Genomic DNA, 13,215 nt, shown 5'->3' on the forward strand with positions numbered 1-13,215 from the left:
TAATTTTTAACGGGTTATGGATACAAACATTCAGAGATTCACGTGAATTATAATTTACAAAACTACCGGAGAATTTCAGTAATATTATATATTCCTAGCAACTTTCATAAGAATTAATTTCAAAGGCCGTTAATTGTATTCTCCTTCTATTTAAATATAAGCAATCTTTACTTTTAACTACATTTTGCCTGAAACAACAGAAGTCGAATTGTTTCAATTAATTCTGTTTTTCAGTTTTTCTTATGTATACCGATATATTAAAACTTCAAAGTAACTATCAGATCTAACACAGTTCTGGTGAACGGATAATTACAGGTTTTAGGTTTTTTCTTAAGATAAATAAAAATCTTTTCAAATTGTATCTATCTTTTTATATATAAAATTAATAAAAAATAACTCTAAGAAATGAATTTAACCGCATCTTACCAAGCACTAATGTGAAATTTAAAGTTTTAATCAAACGATTTTGTAAATTATACAGTTTCTTATTTCTGTCAATGTTTTGTTTGAGTCCTGAATGAAAAAATTCCAAAAAAATATACTTTTCGAATATTTTATAAATAAATCAACTATAAATTGAAGTTGGAGAATTTCAGTAATAAAACAAGAAGGGATTGTATAGGAAAAATTTTAAAGATTATTATTAAAATTTATTAATTTTTTAAAACTTTTTTTAGTTTATTTAAACTTAATAAATTTTTTTTCTTGTATCATTATTTTTCCACTATATAAGAATTAATAATCAATACTTGGAAGGTATAATAACTTTGTTGTCAGCTTTCTTTATACATTTATCTAATTTATGTATTTTTTCAAAAACATACATTGTTTCCTCGTTATCTACTGATGACGGTTTATGGCCGTTTATAGTTTTAGATTTTTTAATAAATGTAACTTTATTTTTTATCGTAATTTTGTTTTATAATTTATAACATCTGTTTAGCCTAAATAAATTAATAAGCTTCAAATTTTAGTAATTTCTTTTAAGCTGAAACTGAAAAAAAAATTGTTTTATTAATATTGCAATAATTTTTAATTAAATGAAATTAATCGTATCTTGTATTGTATAAAAATATTTTTTTCATAATAAATAAAATATAGCCTACCTATTATTCTTCAATAAATAATGTTAAAGAAAAAATATTTATTTCATTTTTTTGTGTACAAAGTTACGGAAGGCACAATGCTAAGACGGGTGTAAGAAAAATAGAATAAAAAGATATTTACTGACTTAAAAGCAATTGATTTATTTCATTGTCGTGTTCAAAATTTTTAACATTACAGAAGTGATTAAGTGAATCTTGAGGTAAGTGGAATCGAACTGAAGTAAGATTAACGAACTGAGTTATTGAGTAGACTAACCATAAATAAAGTGTTAACGCTTTGTCAAAAAATGCTCTTAAAAAATCAATATTGATTTATAAATTGTTATAAAAGATTAAGTAATCGTAACAAAATAAAAATATTAATATTTTGATATGAAATTTTAGGTAAAACAACTTTTTAAAGTTTTTCAAGAAGCCATATTTTGGAAGAAGGCAGTCATATTTTTTATTGTGGCTCTACAAATCAATTATTATTATTATTTGCTATTCCAATTTGATTATAATATGGAAGAATAACACTTTAACCAAATGTTTGATATTGATATTTTTTTAATAATTTTAAATACTAATCCACTGTCATCTCCTAAGCCTAAAACCCATTCATAATTTGGGAACGCATATTTGGTTGTTGAACGATTTAAGTAGAAAGTAATGGAATAAGTATGAGTCCACGCTTTAACCAATTCACCCAACTATTTGGATGCTTTGTGTAATATTTCAGATCGGAAGCAAATTTTTTCATAACCTATAGGCAGACTTGCCACACACATGCCTTGTATTGTATTTTATTAAAAACAATAAGGAGTTAAAATTTTTCCCGATAAGCTCTTCAAGATCAGGATGTATTTTTTGTAATACCAACAAATAGGAAACAGAATCCTAAGCGGGTCTATGGATAAAACCGTAACCATCAAATCACATAGATATCAAGAACCTAGTTACGTAAAGAGATTGTAAGACGAAGGCAATAAGCATTTAATAAAAACACGGAAAACCCTAAGAAGAATAAGATTAAGGATAAAGGAAAAAAGTTAATGATGATAAAGGGAAGAATTACCCATGCAGAAACCGTGAAACCAAATGAACAAACCCTACGCGAAAGGAGTACGTTATGTGCTTTAGAAGAGCAGCAAGCACCCATTTCACCCAAACTCCATCGAGGGGTGGGGTATTTTTATTCAGAGTAGAAGCAGGCAATTACAGGTCGGTGATTTTTCTGTCAAAGTTAACTCGATAAAAAATCTCGTTTTTAATCCATATATATTACGAGGCAACTGATGGATGCTTAGGGTTTCATTAGGAAATTCTTTGCCCAATTCCAATATTGTTTAGCGTGTTGAAGTGTCCAACTAAAATACGAGGGTTATTTTTTTCAAGGTCCGATCGGTCACGAAATTAAAACCACAGTGAAAATAACAAATTTTTATTTGTAACCAGTACTTACATAGTTACGCTATTTCTCTACATAGTTGCCACTCCGATTTAGACATTTGTCGTAGCGTGGTACCAACTTTCCAATATCCTCGTCATAGAACGGAGCCGCCTGTGTTTTCAGTCATGTTTCTACGCTGCTCTGCAACTCGATGGCTGTGCCAAAATATTGTCCTCCTAGCCTTGTCCTCCGTTTCATGTGATCAAAGAGGTGAAAATCGGACGGAGCCAAGTGTGTGCTGTATGGTGGGTGATCAAACACTTCCCAACGAAAACGCTACAGAAGCTTCTTTGATACAGCTGCAGTGTGCGGCCGAAGATTGTCATGGAGAAAGACAATGCGTGATGACAACATTCCTCTCCGCTTATTCTTATTCACCCACCATACAGCCCGGAATTGACTCCATCCGATTTTCATCTCTTTGCTCGCATTAAACGCTGGTTAGGAGGAAAACATTTTGGCACAGAAATCGAGCTGCAGACCAGCGTAGAAACATGGCTGAAAACACAGGCGGCTCCATTCTATGACGAGGGTATTGGAAAGTTGGTACCACCCTAAGACAAATGTCTAAATCGGAGTGGCGACTATTGTGAGAAATAGCGTAACTATGCAAGTAATTGTTACAAATAAAAAATATTTTATTTACACTGTGGTTTTAATTTCGTGACCGATCAGACCTTGAAAAAAAATAACCCTTCTAATTCTTATCATTATCGGGCACGAAATTCCTACCAATTGTATTCTTTCTTTTTAACAAATCATAAGGTGAGAGTAATTCTTATCATTATCGGGCACAAAATTCCAACCAATCGTATTCTTTGTTTATTAACCAATCATAAGGTTAGAGTAATTCTTATCATTATCGGGAACAAAATTCCAACCAATTGTATTCTTTGTTTTTTAACCAATCATAACGTGAGAGTAATTCTTATCATTATCTCGCACGAAATTCCAACCAATCGTATTCTTTGTTTATTAACCAATCATAAGGTGAGAGTAATTCTTATCATTATCGGGTACAAAATTCCAATAAATCATATTCTTTGTTTTTTAACCAATCATAAGGTGAGTGTAATTCTTATCATTATCGGGCACAAAATTCCAATAAATCATATTCTTTGTTTTTTAACCAATCATAAGGTGAGTGTAATTCTTATCATTATCAAGCCGGAAATTCCAACCAATCATAAGGTGAGTGTAATTCTTATCATTATCAGGCCCGAAATTTCTACCAATCAAATTCGTTGTTTTTTAACCAATGATAAGGTGCGAGTACTAGGGTTATTTTTTCAAGGTCCGATCGGTCACGAAATTAAAACCAGTGAAAATAATTTTTTTTTAATTTGTAACAAGTACTTACATAGTTACGCTATTTCTCTAAATAGTCGCCACTCCGATTTAGACTTTTGTCGTAGGGTGGTACCAACTTTCCAATAGCATGTTTCTACGCAGGTCTGCAACTCGGTGACTGTGCCAAAAAGTTGTCCCCCTAGCCAATGTTTCATGTGAGCAAAGAGGTGAAAATTGGATGGAGCCAAGTCCGTGCTGTATGTTGGGTGATCAAACACTTCCCACCGAAAACAACGCAGGAGCTTCTTTGTTACAGCTGCAGTGTGCGGCCGAGGATTGCCATGGAGAAAGACAATGCCTGATGACAACAACATTTCTCTCCGCTTATTCTTATTCTTATTTGAGTAAGAATAAGCGGAGGATGAAACGCTGGCTAGGAGGACAACATTTTGGCACAGACATCGAGCTGCAGACCAGCGTAGAAACAGCTGAAAACACAGGCGGCTCCGTTCTATTACGAGGGTATTGGAAAGTTCGTACCACACTACGCCAAATGTCTAAATCAGAGTGGTGACTATGTAGAGAAAGAGCGTAACTATGTAAGTACGGTAAATAAAAATAAAAATTTTTATTTTCACTGTGGTTTTAATTTCGTGACCGATCGGACCTTGGAAAAAAATAACCCTCGTATATAACCCTGCACTCACATTCACACTGAATAAACAACTCCGCTTTGAACATACAGCCAACGAGGTGGTTAATCCAGTTTCCATGGTTCCAGCTAGGAACGCACGCTATAATAATAAAGAAATATGAATTAAATTTAAGAGATAGATTTTAAGTTAAAAGAAATGATCTTAAATTTTACTTCGTGTCATTTTATTCATCGTAATGGAACTGATATGACTAAGGTTTACTATTTTTTAATTAGAATTTATAAAAAATCTACATTAACCTACATTTTATGTATTCTTTATATATTTAACGGTGTTTCGCGCACTACATATATATATATATATATATATATATATATATATAATGTATATACGTGAATTTTGTTTATTTTAAATCCGAATAAGTAAAACAAATAGTCTGAAGAGAATTTAAATATCCCGACTTTTTAATAGTAAACAAAACTTGACAATCGAACGGCAAAGAGAACATTAATATCTTATTGACTTGAAGTCATTTCTTATTTCAATTTGGCGTTATTGATACTCGCTTTCTAGGTTATCCAGTTTACACAGAGTATCAGTTCCGATAATTGTTTTAACTTATTTAGCTGTTAGCTTATGTATCGATTTCCGTTTCAAGTTTCCGTAAGTTTTGAGTATGCTTGACACGTCAAACTATCTTATTTCTTTTCATTCTCTCCCGTTCCTTCATTTTTCTCTTCTGCCGTTTACTTATTTTTTTCTCTTATTCTAACAGCTTCAAGTTTTTCTAACATTGGTTGTATTCCTTTTTAATCTCCTTTCTTTACAATTTTCAACTCCATCTTTTCTCTTTTTTGCCACCGAATACTTCCCTTTCTTTGACTGCTCACTTTTCTTTCATTCTCCTTCTACGATTGGTATGTATGTTCTTCTTACACACGTTTTTCAGTTTAATTGTATCTGATATTTTATTTAAAATATTTCTTTTGTACCATATTTTGAAAAGGTATGATCTTTCTCGTTATATCCTAAACTAAAAATTAAACTTTTTTATGTAAATGAAAATAGATTCTTTGCTTTAACTGTTTTATGTTTTAAAAGAGTATTTAAAAGAAACTTAAGAACTAATTATTTTAAATTTCAATATTTATTACTTTATTAACACCCACCTCTTTCTTTACTCTTTTCTTCCCAAAGGTCGGTTCTGTGTACATAGGTCTAATCGTGCTATTTTCTCCATCCTGAAGATGCCATTGGGAACTGATGACTCGGCAGAGAATCCCGGTATTCGGTAGGAGAGAATATTTATGAATCAACTCAGGAACTCTTGCTTCCTATTTTGTAGCTGCACAAAAAACTGACGAGTTACTTCCTAATCCTTTCTAAAATACAAAGATATATCAAGTAATAAATACTATAATAAATAAATGAATATTTAAAACAAGGAAGGGAAACCAACTTTTAAAAGATGATAAACTCAATTGTTTTAAAGTTGTCCTTTTTTGGTTTTATTTCGATTTTTAAAGAAATAAATTAAATGCAAATAAAAACTACTGTAATCAATTTTTCAATTAAAAAAATAATAATGAAATGTTAAAACAAATTATCAAAAGGATAGTAAAATCTTACAACTTTAAGATGCACTATTAAAAAAAAAAGAAAAAAGTTTTGTTTACGTAAAAAGCCGATTAAAAAAAAATACATAATTTTTATACTTCTACTCATAAAATTCTCTTACATACTATTATCAGATATACCTTTTTGTGATTTTGTAAGTTAAAAATATGTATGTAAGTAGAAAATAAACTTTCTAGAACACAAAATAACAGTTTTAAAAGATTAATATTTGGAAAACTTAATAATTTTGAACTACTTATTAAAAAGATCTTAAGAGTATATTTTTTTTTGCATCCATTTAAGTGAAGAAGGTATATAAACCAAGTCTATACTCACTGTAACAAAGATAAGCGTTCTTTTTTACGAAGGGGGTAGATAGAGCAAAAGGGGTAGATAGAACAACAACAAAAGCCGAACTAACAAGGAATGTTTTTTTTAAATGAAGGGTACTGTGCACTTTAAAAACACTTATTTTGTCTAAAATAAGCACTTTTTAAGGGGTATGTATAACAATTTTTTTAGGTTACAATCTCTGAAAGTAATGAAGTTCACTACACAGTCCTATGATGAAAAAAATTAAGTTGTCCCGTTTAGAGATGAGATGTCTAATGTATTCTGGTTGGCTTGAAATACCAATATACAAAAATATATTTGGTTCATTGCAGAAGTCAAACGGAAACCACTTTATTCTTCATTTTCTTAGAAAGCCTTGCATGGAATGGTTGATGTTATAAGAATGCTACCCCAGTTTCAGTAGTGATTCAAATCTCATAACCTACAACATCCATTAATTTATTGATAAAAAGTGATAATTCTAAAGAAAAAAAAACAAAAAACAAAAAAAAGTTAAAAAAATAAAAACTTTAGCGGTTACAAATATACTTAAGAAAGTAGAATTATTTTTATGTTTGAAATATGATTTGTTATATGAAAGGATAAAAAGTTAACACTGATTTTTTTTTTTGGTAAAATTAATATAGAAAGAAGAGATAAAAATATTTCAGAATGTAAGGAGGAAAACTTCTTAAGAAATCACAGCTATTACCTGAGTTTCAAATAGCTTACAATTTTTTAGCTGTCAACAGTTTATAGCCTGGTGATAAGATCATAATAGTTTATATAATTTTATTTCTTAATGCTGTATAAAGTTATTTATTTTGTTAAAATAAAAAAAAATATTACATCGTTTGCAAAATAATATGGGATGTTATTAGAATTATTTACTGGTTACAATTCTAATAAAAAGCTTAAAACAGATGACTATTTGTGTTCACAGACTATTTTATTATGTACTGAAATTCCAATCAAAAAAAAAATCAAAAACCATGTTTAAGAAAACTTTTTTATACCATTTAGAAAAAGAGTGAAGTACATATTTTGACAATGTTTTTATGGAAGATATGATCAAATTTTTAAAAAGTAAGACAGGTTGTTAAAATCTAGAAAAAAATTCTTTCCATATATATAAAAATAGCTATATTTAGAAAAAATATTCTAAATTAAGTTGATATTTGTAGAGGTACAATAAAAACTCAGTACTTTATCATCGTGGTTATAAGGAAAAAATACAGTTAGACTGACCACAAGACTATTTACAACAAATATTGTAAGACCACTTCGTCGTAAGGTCTAGGAATGTAGCATTTTCTGTACTGCGATTGTAATGAGTGTCAGATACAAAATTCCTAAATCTTCAAAAAGACTCTAAATACATTAAAATAACTCAATCATAAAATTGAATGATGTGTCAAGCTGTCTCTTGAAATTAATGACATAATCTACATAGAGGATGTCACTTTAGAGTATATCTATAGTACACTCATGCTTTAAGAATTGGTCATATCCATTCCAGAGAAATTCCATTTTAAAGAATCAAATATGTGAACCTGAGGGGGACGTATAATAGGTTTGAAATTTACCGTTTTTTTAAAGAAATAGTATTTCTATTATAGTACTCTAGTATTCCGAAGAATTGCAATACTAAATCGATCAACCAAATCAGGATACATTTTCAAATGAATCACAATATCGAATTTTTTTTAATCGATCACAAGAATAAAAAATATTTGACTAATCATTTATTATTACCTTAATCATATCAATAACAACGCTGAATGGTTTAGACCAATTACAATATACCAAATTCAGTCATATGTTAATATCCAAATTTTTTTTTAAACTACATAATAATAATACCGCTTATCAATCGGAATGTATCAAATTGAAACCATCTAACCTTCTTTGACCAATTGCAGTAAATAATTTGTGCTACCACCATATCCCAATCAATCACAAAGTTACGTTTATTATCGATCATAAAAGAGAATACAAACAATTTAAAAAGTAACAAGATTTGGATGATCATTCTGATCATCCAAATCTGATCATCCTTCATCCTTCTGATCATCTAAATAAGTGCTAGAGTAACTCCCGAAAACTATAAATTATACTTACTCCCGAAAATATATATGTGTATACTTACAAAAGAAAAATCATTTACTTATTTTTTATTTAATTTTATATTTAGTATAAATATTAATTTAAATCATGATGGGAGGGTTTGTTTTGAAATTTATAAATAGTAAAAAAATTAAATACCAGCCACGAACAAAAAAGTAAAGCGAAATATATATATTACATGAACAATTTAGACTTATATGGGAAAAACACATGCGATATAAAATTAATTTATCAGAATATAACATATTCTGATTTATATAAACATTCAAGCGTAAAATATAATTTAAGTTAATGGGTTGGAGTAGCTTAATTTAAAATTTAACGAATTTTTTCCATAAAAAGTTCCTAAAAAATTTATAAAAGGTGTTACATGTATAACGCACATATGTTAAGAGTAATTTACACAGGAATGGCAATCTTATGTTACTTTAGCCAAAATTGAAAATGTATAGACATTTTTATTAATTTCTGGCTCCGACGTTGTACAATTTGAAAATTAATTATATAAAGGAATCAAGAACTTTAGAGAACTCAATGCTCTTGTTATTTTTGGTTACTAGAAACTTAATTACTAAAAAATTATTAAAAGAAATTACAATTTTAAAATTAAAATATTTATAAATTGTTTATTTTACGCTGCTGGTCGTGTATCTCAGAATTTATGTTTCACTTTATAAAATGTTATTGTGATGGTAAACCCTCAATCATGGATTTATCTACAGAGGGTAGCTAAATTTTCATTTAAGTTATACATAAATATGTTACATCGCTGAAATTGATGGAATTTTATTATTATTATTAAAAATAAAATATGTAATTAAGTTATTGTTAGTAATTATGTATAAAAATAAAAAAAAAAGATATTTATTTATTGGGCATATTTAAGAAATATCTATGAATAATTTATTAAAATAAAATATAAACAATGGCTATTTTTAATACCATGCAGATGTAGTTTGAAAATATTATAATTTTATTTACTTATAACAGCGAAGTGTCAACAGAATGAAATATTGTCCGATAATGATGTATAATTCTTATCTTCATTAAGCAAAACCGGTTTTTTTTTTATCCGACCGTAATCACATATATTTAACGAATCGCAGATACCACCGTACATTCACCAGTCTTAATACGGATCTCCTCCGATCATCCGCAATAATGGATCACTCTGACAGATCAGATACACCGATCCAAACAATCACATTTTTAAAAAAAAAACAAAATGAATGATAATATTAACAGCAAACAATGAAATGTTTGAGTTTCATAAAATAATTACGTATTAAACGATACATTATAAATTTAATAAAGAGTGTTTTAATATCAATTTGACAATAATTAAACTCCATAAATTGTATCGCCAGAGAACAAATACAAATAAAAAATGAATTATTCTTTCAGAGGTGGGGAAAACCTTCAGAAAAAATTGAATACTAAGGCAAAGATAATTTTCAGCCATGTAATAACTTCATCCTGCAAGTTTTGTTAAAAATGGTTAAGCCATTCACGAGATATCCGCGAAACAACTATAAAATAATTAATGGGATCACTAAACTTGCTCAACTTTTAGGATAAAAAGCACACTTAAGTTTAAGTAGAATGAAAGAGATAACTAAATATTACTGACAACCCCTAGCTAGTGATTCATCCACTATGTTACTGAAATCAAACGACCTTTGGGATGATCTCATAGCTTCTTTAGATCACAAGTCAGTTGGAAATAAAATTGCGGTATGAAAAGAAAACCGCGATACACACTTTGAATTAGGATAAAGTTTATAATCCCAGATTGTCGGATCGCATAGCTTTTGATCGATCTGAAATCATCTAGTTCTTTAGTTTACGGAATCATTCAAATCACTATAAGATCCGAAAACAGATGCAATAGTTTATTTCACAATTCACTAACCAGGTTTGTAAAACTTTCTTGGGTGTAACTAGTACATGTAAACAAAACACACGCGCGCGCGCATATACACTTTCATTTTCTCGGTAGAACATCTAAGCAAAGTTTCCAGTTCCCATCCTTTAAATTTTTACATTTTTACTTCCATGTACGAAGTAAAGAAAGTATTGTGATCTGAACACCGAGATTTTTCGAGATTTTAACGGAAATATCCATTTTCATCAACCCTGAATTCATTTTGACTAGTTTCGGCGAGTCGTCTGTACTTACGTACGTACGTACGTATGTATTTCGTATAACTCAGAAACGATTAGTTGTAGGATGTTGAAATTTTGGATTTAGGACTGTTGTTAACATCTTGTTGTGCACCTCCCCTTCTGATTACAATAGACTGGAAAAAAGTGTCCAAAAGTGTCTTAACTGCAGTGCAAAGTCCTCATTGACAGCTTTTCAACGATAAATCATAAGTGGTACTTATTTTCGTTGGTTCCAGAGTTATAGCCAAATAAAATTCTAATTAATGAAATATTTGGATCTTACAAGAGGAAGGCACATCGGTGCAAAACCGAATTCATCTCCTTTTTTTAACTTTTTTCTAATATTCTTAAATATAATGATTTATTACTAATTATTAACCTCCGATTGTAAAAAAAAATTACAATAAATAAAAATTCAATAACAATAAAGAAAAAAATATGAAAAAATATCAGAAGTTATTAATAAATGGAATTTGATGTACTTTTTAATAATGTGTATATGTAATTTAATAGGCGTACAAGGAAGTCATGTGGTGTTCACATCAATCTTTTTTATATTTCTTTTCGACCGAACATTTTTCAAGAAAGTTTTATTTTTGGTTATTCAAGGATTAGAAGGCACTTTTCGTAATATTGCTTACAAAAAACGGTATATTGTTTAATAAGGCTTTCAAGGAACTGTTATTTATTATCGCTATAGTATGGCCTTTTCCAACCACGACTACTTACTATAAACTTGCAACATTCAACTATCAAATTAACCGATTCGATGAAGTGCGATCCCCGCGCCTTCCTCTAACACCGAAAGTTTCACACAAAAACTCTTCCAATGTCTAAATTCAATTAGACTACGGACTCATTTCATTACTTGATTGAGTCTTTAAACATCAAAAATACTATCCTCATACAAGCAAAACAAGTGTTGATCGCAACAACGAAAATTTTATCTTATAATTCAAACTACTCTAATTCTTCTTGATTTACTCGAAAATCAAGAAAAATACATAAATTTCAATGAAAACTTATCCCTCTCTGTTCTGGTCCGCTTTCGGGACTGAGGTCAATGACTACACCCTCCCAAACCGCAGCTTCATCACATCCATTGTAATCCTAACAGCGAATATCTCAGCTAACCTGGGCTTAATGCCATAACGTCTACCTTGGCAAAATAAACACTCGGGCGAACCTCTAGCCACCTGGGTTACTATTCTAGCTATACATCTATAACAGTATTTTTTTTCTTTTTCCTGTTTAGCCTCCGGGAACTATACCGTTCAGGTATTACTTCAGAGGATGAATGAGGATGATATGTATGATTGGAAATGAAGTATCTTGTACAGTCTCAGTTCGACCATTCCTGAGATGTGTGGTTAATTGAATCCCAATCACCAAAGAATACCCCATATACACGTTCTAGTATTCAAATCTGTATAAAAATAACTGCCTTCACTAGGACTTGAACGCTGGAATTCTCGATATCCAAATTAGCTGATTTGGGAAGACGCGTTCATCACTAGACCAACCGGTGTGTTACCTACAACAGTATCAGACCTCGTCAGCTATCCTCCACGGTATTAAGAAATTCAGGAAGCCAGCAATATGTTAAATTCATTTTGGCTTTCCAATTAACTTGCAGATCAAAACGGTTTAAATATTCTTTTAATAATAATTGCACTTTGCATAATTAAAATTACAACAATCAAATCAGTAAATCTTTGAACTTATAAAGTTAATCGGATAATTATGAATACTAAGGATTTTTCAGGCTTAAACTTGTATTACACTAAGTTTACGTTCTTAAGAAATGATAAAAATAATAATATTTAAGATTGAAAAACTGTAAAGTAAAATAGATCATCTACACTAACAAGTAATCTAAGATTATTATAAGTAGTTTTTAAATAATATGATAAAAACAAGTAATAGAAATGAACTCTGATATAGGCCTAAATATTATTATTATTATTATTAAAACCGGAATTAACGTAAAGTCAATATGTATTCGATTAAGAAAAAGTTAACTTTGAGATTCTAGTTTTCAAGAAGATTAAATTATTAAACACACAAAGTTATTTGAAATATCGATAATAAGATTTATATTATTGATATGTTTGTTTTAGAACTTTGTATTATAGCAATGTATATACATTTAGAGGTACTAACTAAACTTAATAGTAGTAATATGTATCGGAACTTCCTTAAAGGAAATTCTATCGGAACTAGACTATACATGAGTTATTTCTGTCAAAACTTGAAAGTTTCTAGTAACCTATTACTATAAAGTTGCTCTTGTTAGTCTGTAGTTAAAGCCTTCGATATCGGTTTAAAACTTATTTCAGTCGGAACAAAAAACATATTTAAGGCAAACAAAAAATATTATTATAAAAAGGTATCCAGAACATTGTTTTTACAATATTCAAATTTCCTTAGAAAATTGTATGTTAATGATAAAAACACGTTAACTATTATAAAATAAAAATAATTCAAA

The 13,215-nt window shown here is 29.5% G+C and overlaps 2 protein-coding genes across 6 annotated transcripts in view; one reads left to right on the top strand and one right to left on the bottom strand.

The window, feature by feature from the left end:
• LOC142325476 (uncharacterized) overlaps positions 1-13,215 on the bottom strand; it is a 388,745-nt gene that overhangs the window by 323,109 nt on the left and 52,421 nt on the right. For 4 of the 5 annotated variants that reach the window (XM_075367290.1, XM_075367289.1, XM_075367288.1 and 1 more), the window contains exon 2: positions 5,654-5,829. The exons of the other annotated variant lie outside the window; for it this stretch is intronic. The gene's annotated coding sequence lies outside the window, so the exon portion shown is untranslated. The remainder of the gene's footprint in view (positions 1-5,653; positions 5,830-13,215) is intronic. 5 annotated transcript variants of the gene reach the window in all.
• The window catches only part of LOC142325477 (neuronal acetylcholine receptor subunit alpha-7-like), a 909,238-nt gene that overhangs the window by 124,775 nt on the left and 771,248 nt on the right, over positions 1-13,215 (top strand). The gene's annotated exons all lie outside the window — the stretch shown is intronic.

The sequence above is a fragment of the Lycorma delicatula genome, chromosome 5 (assembly GCF_047948215.1).
Source record: "Lycorma delicatula isolate Av1 chromosome 5, ASM4794821v1, whole genome shotgun sequence".
In the NCBI taxonomy this organism is placed as follows: Eukaryota; Metazoa; Arthropoda; class Insecta; order Hemiptera; family Fulgoridae; genus Lycorma; species Lycorma delicatula.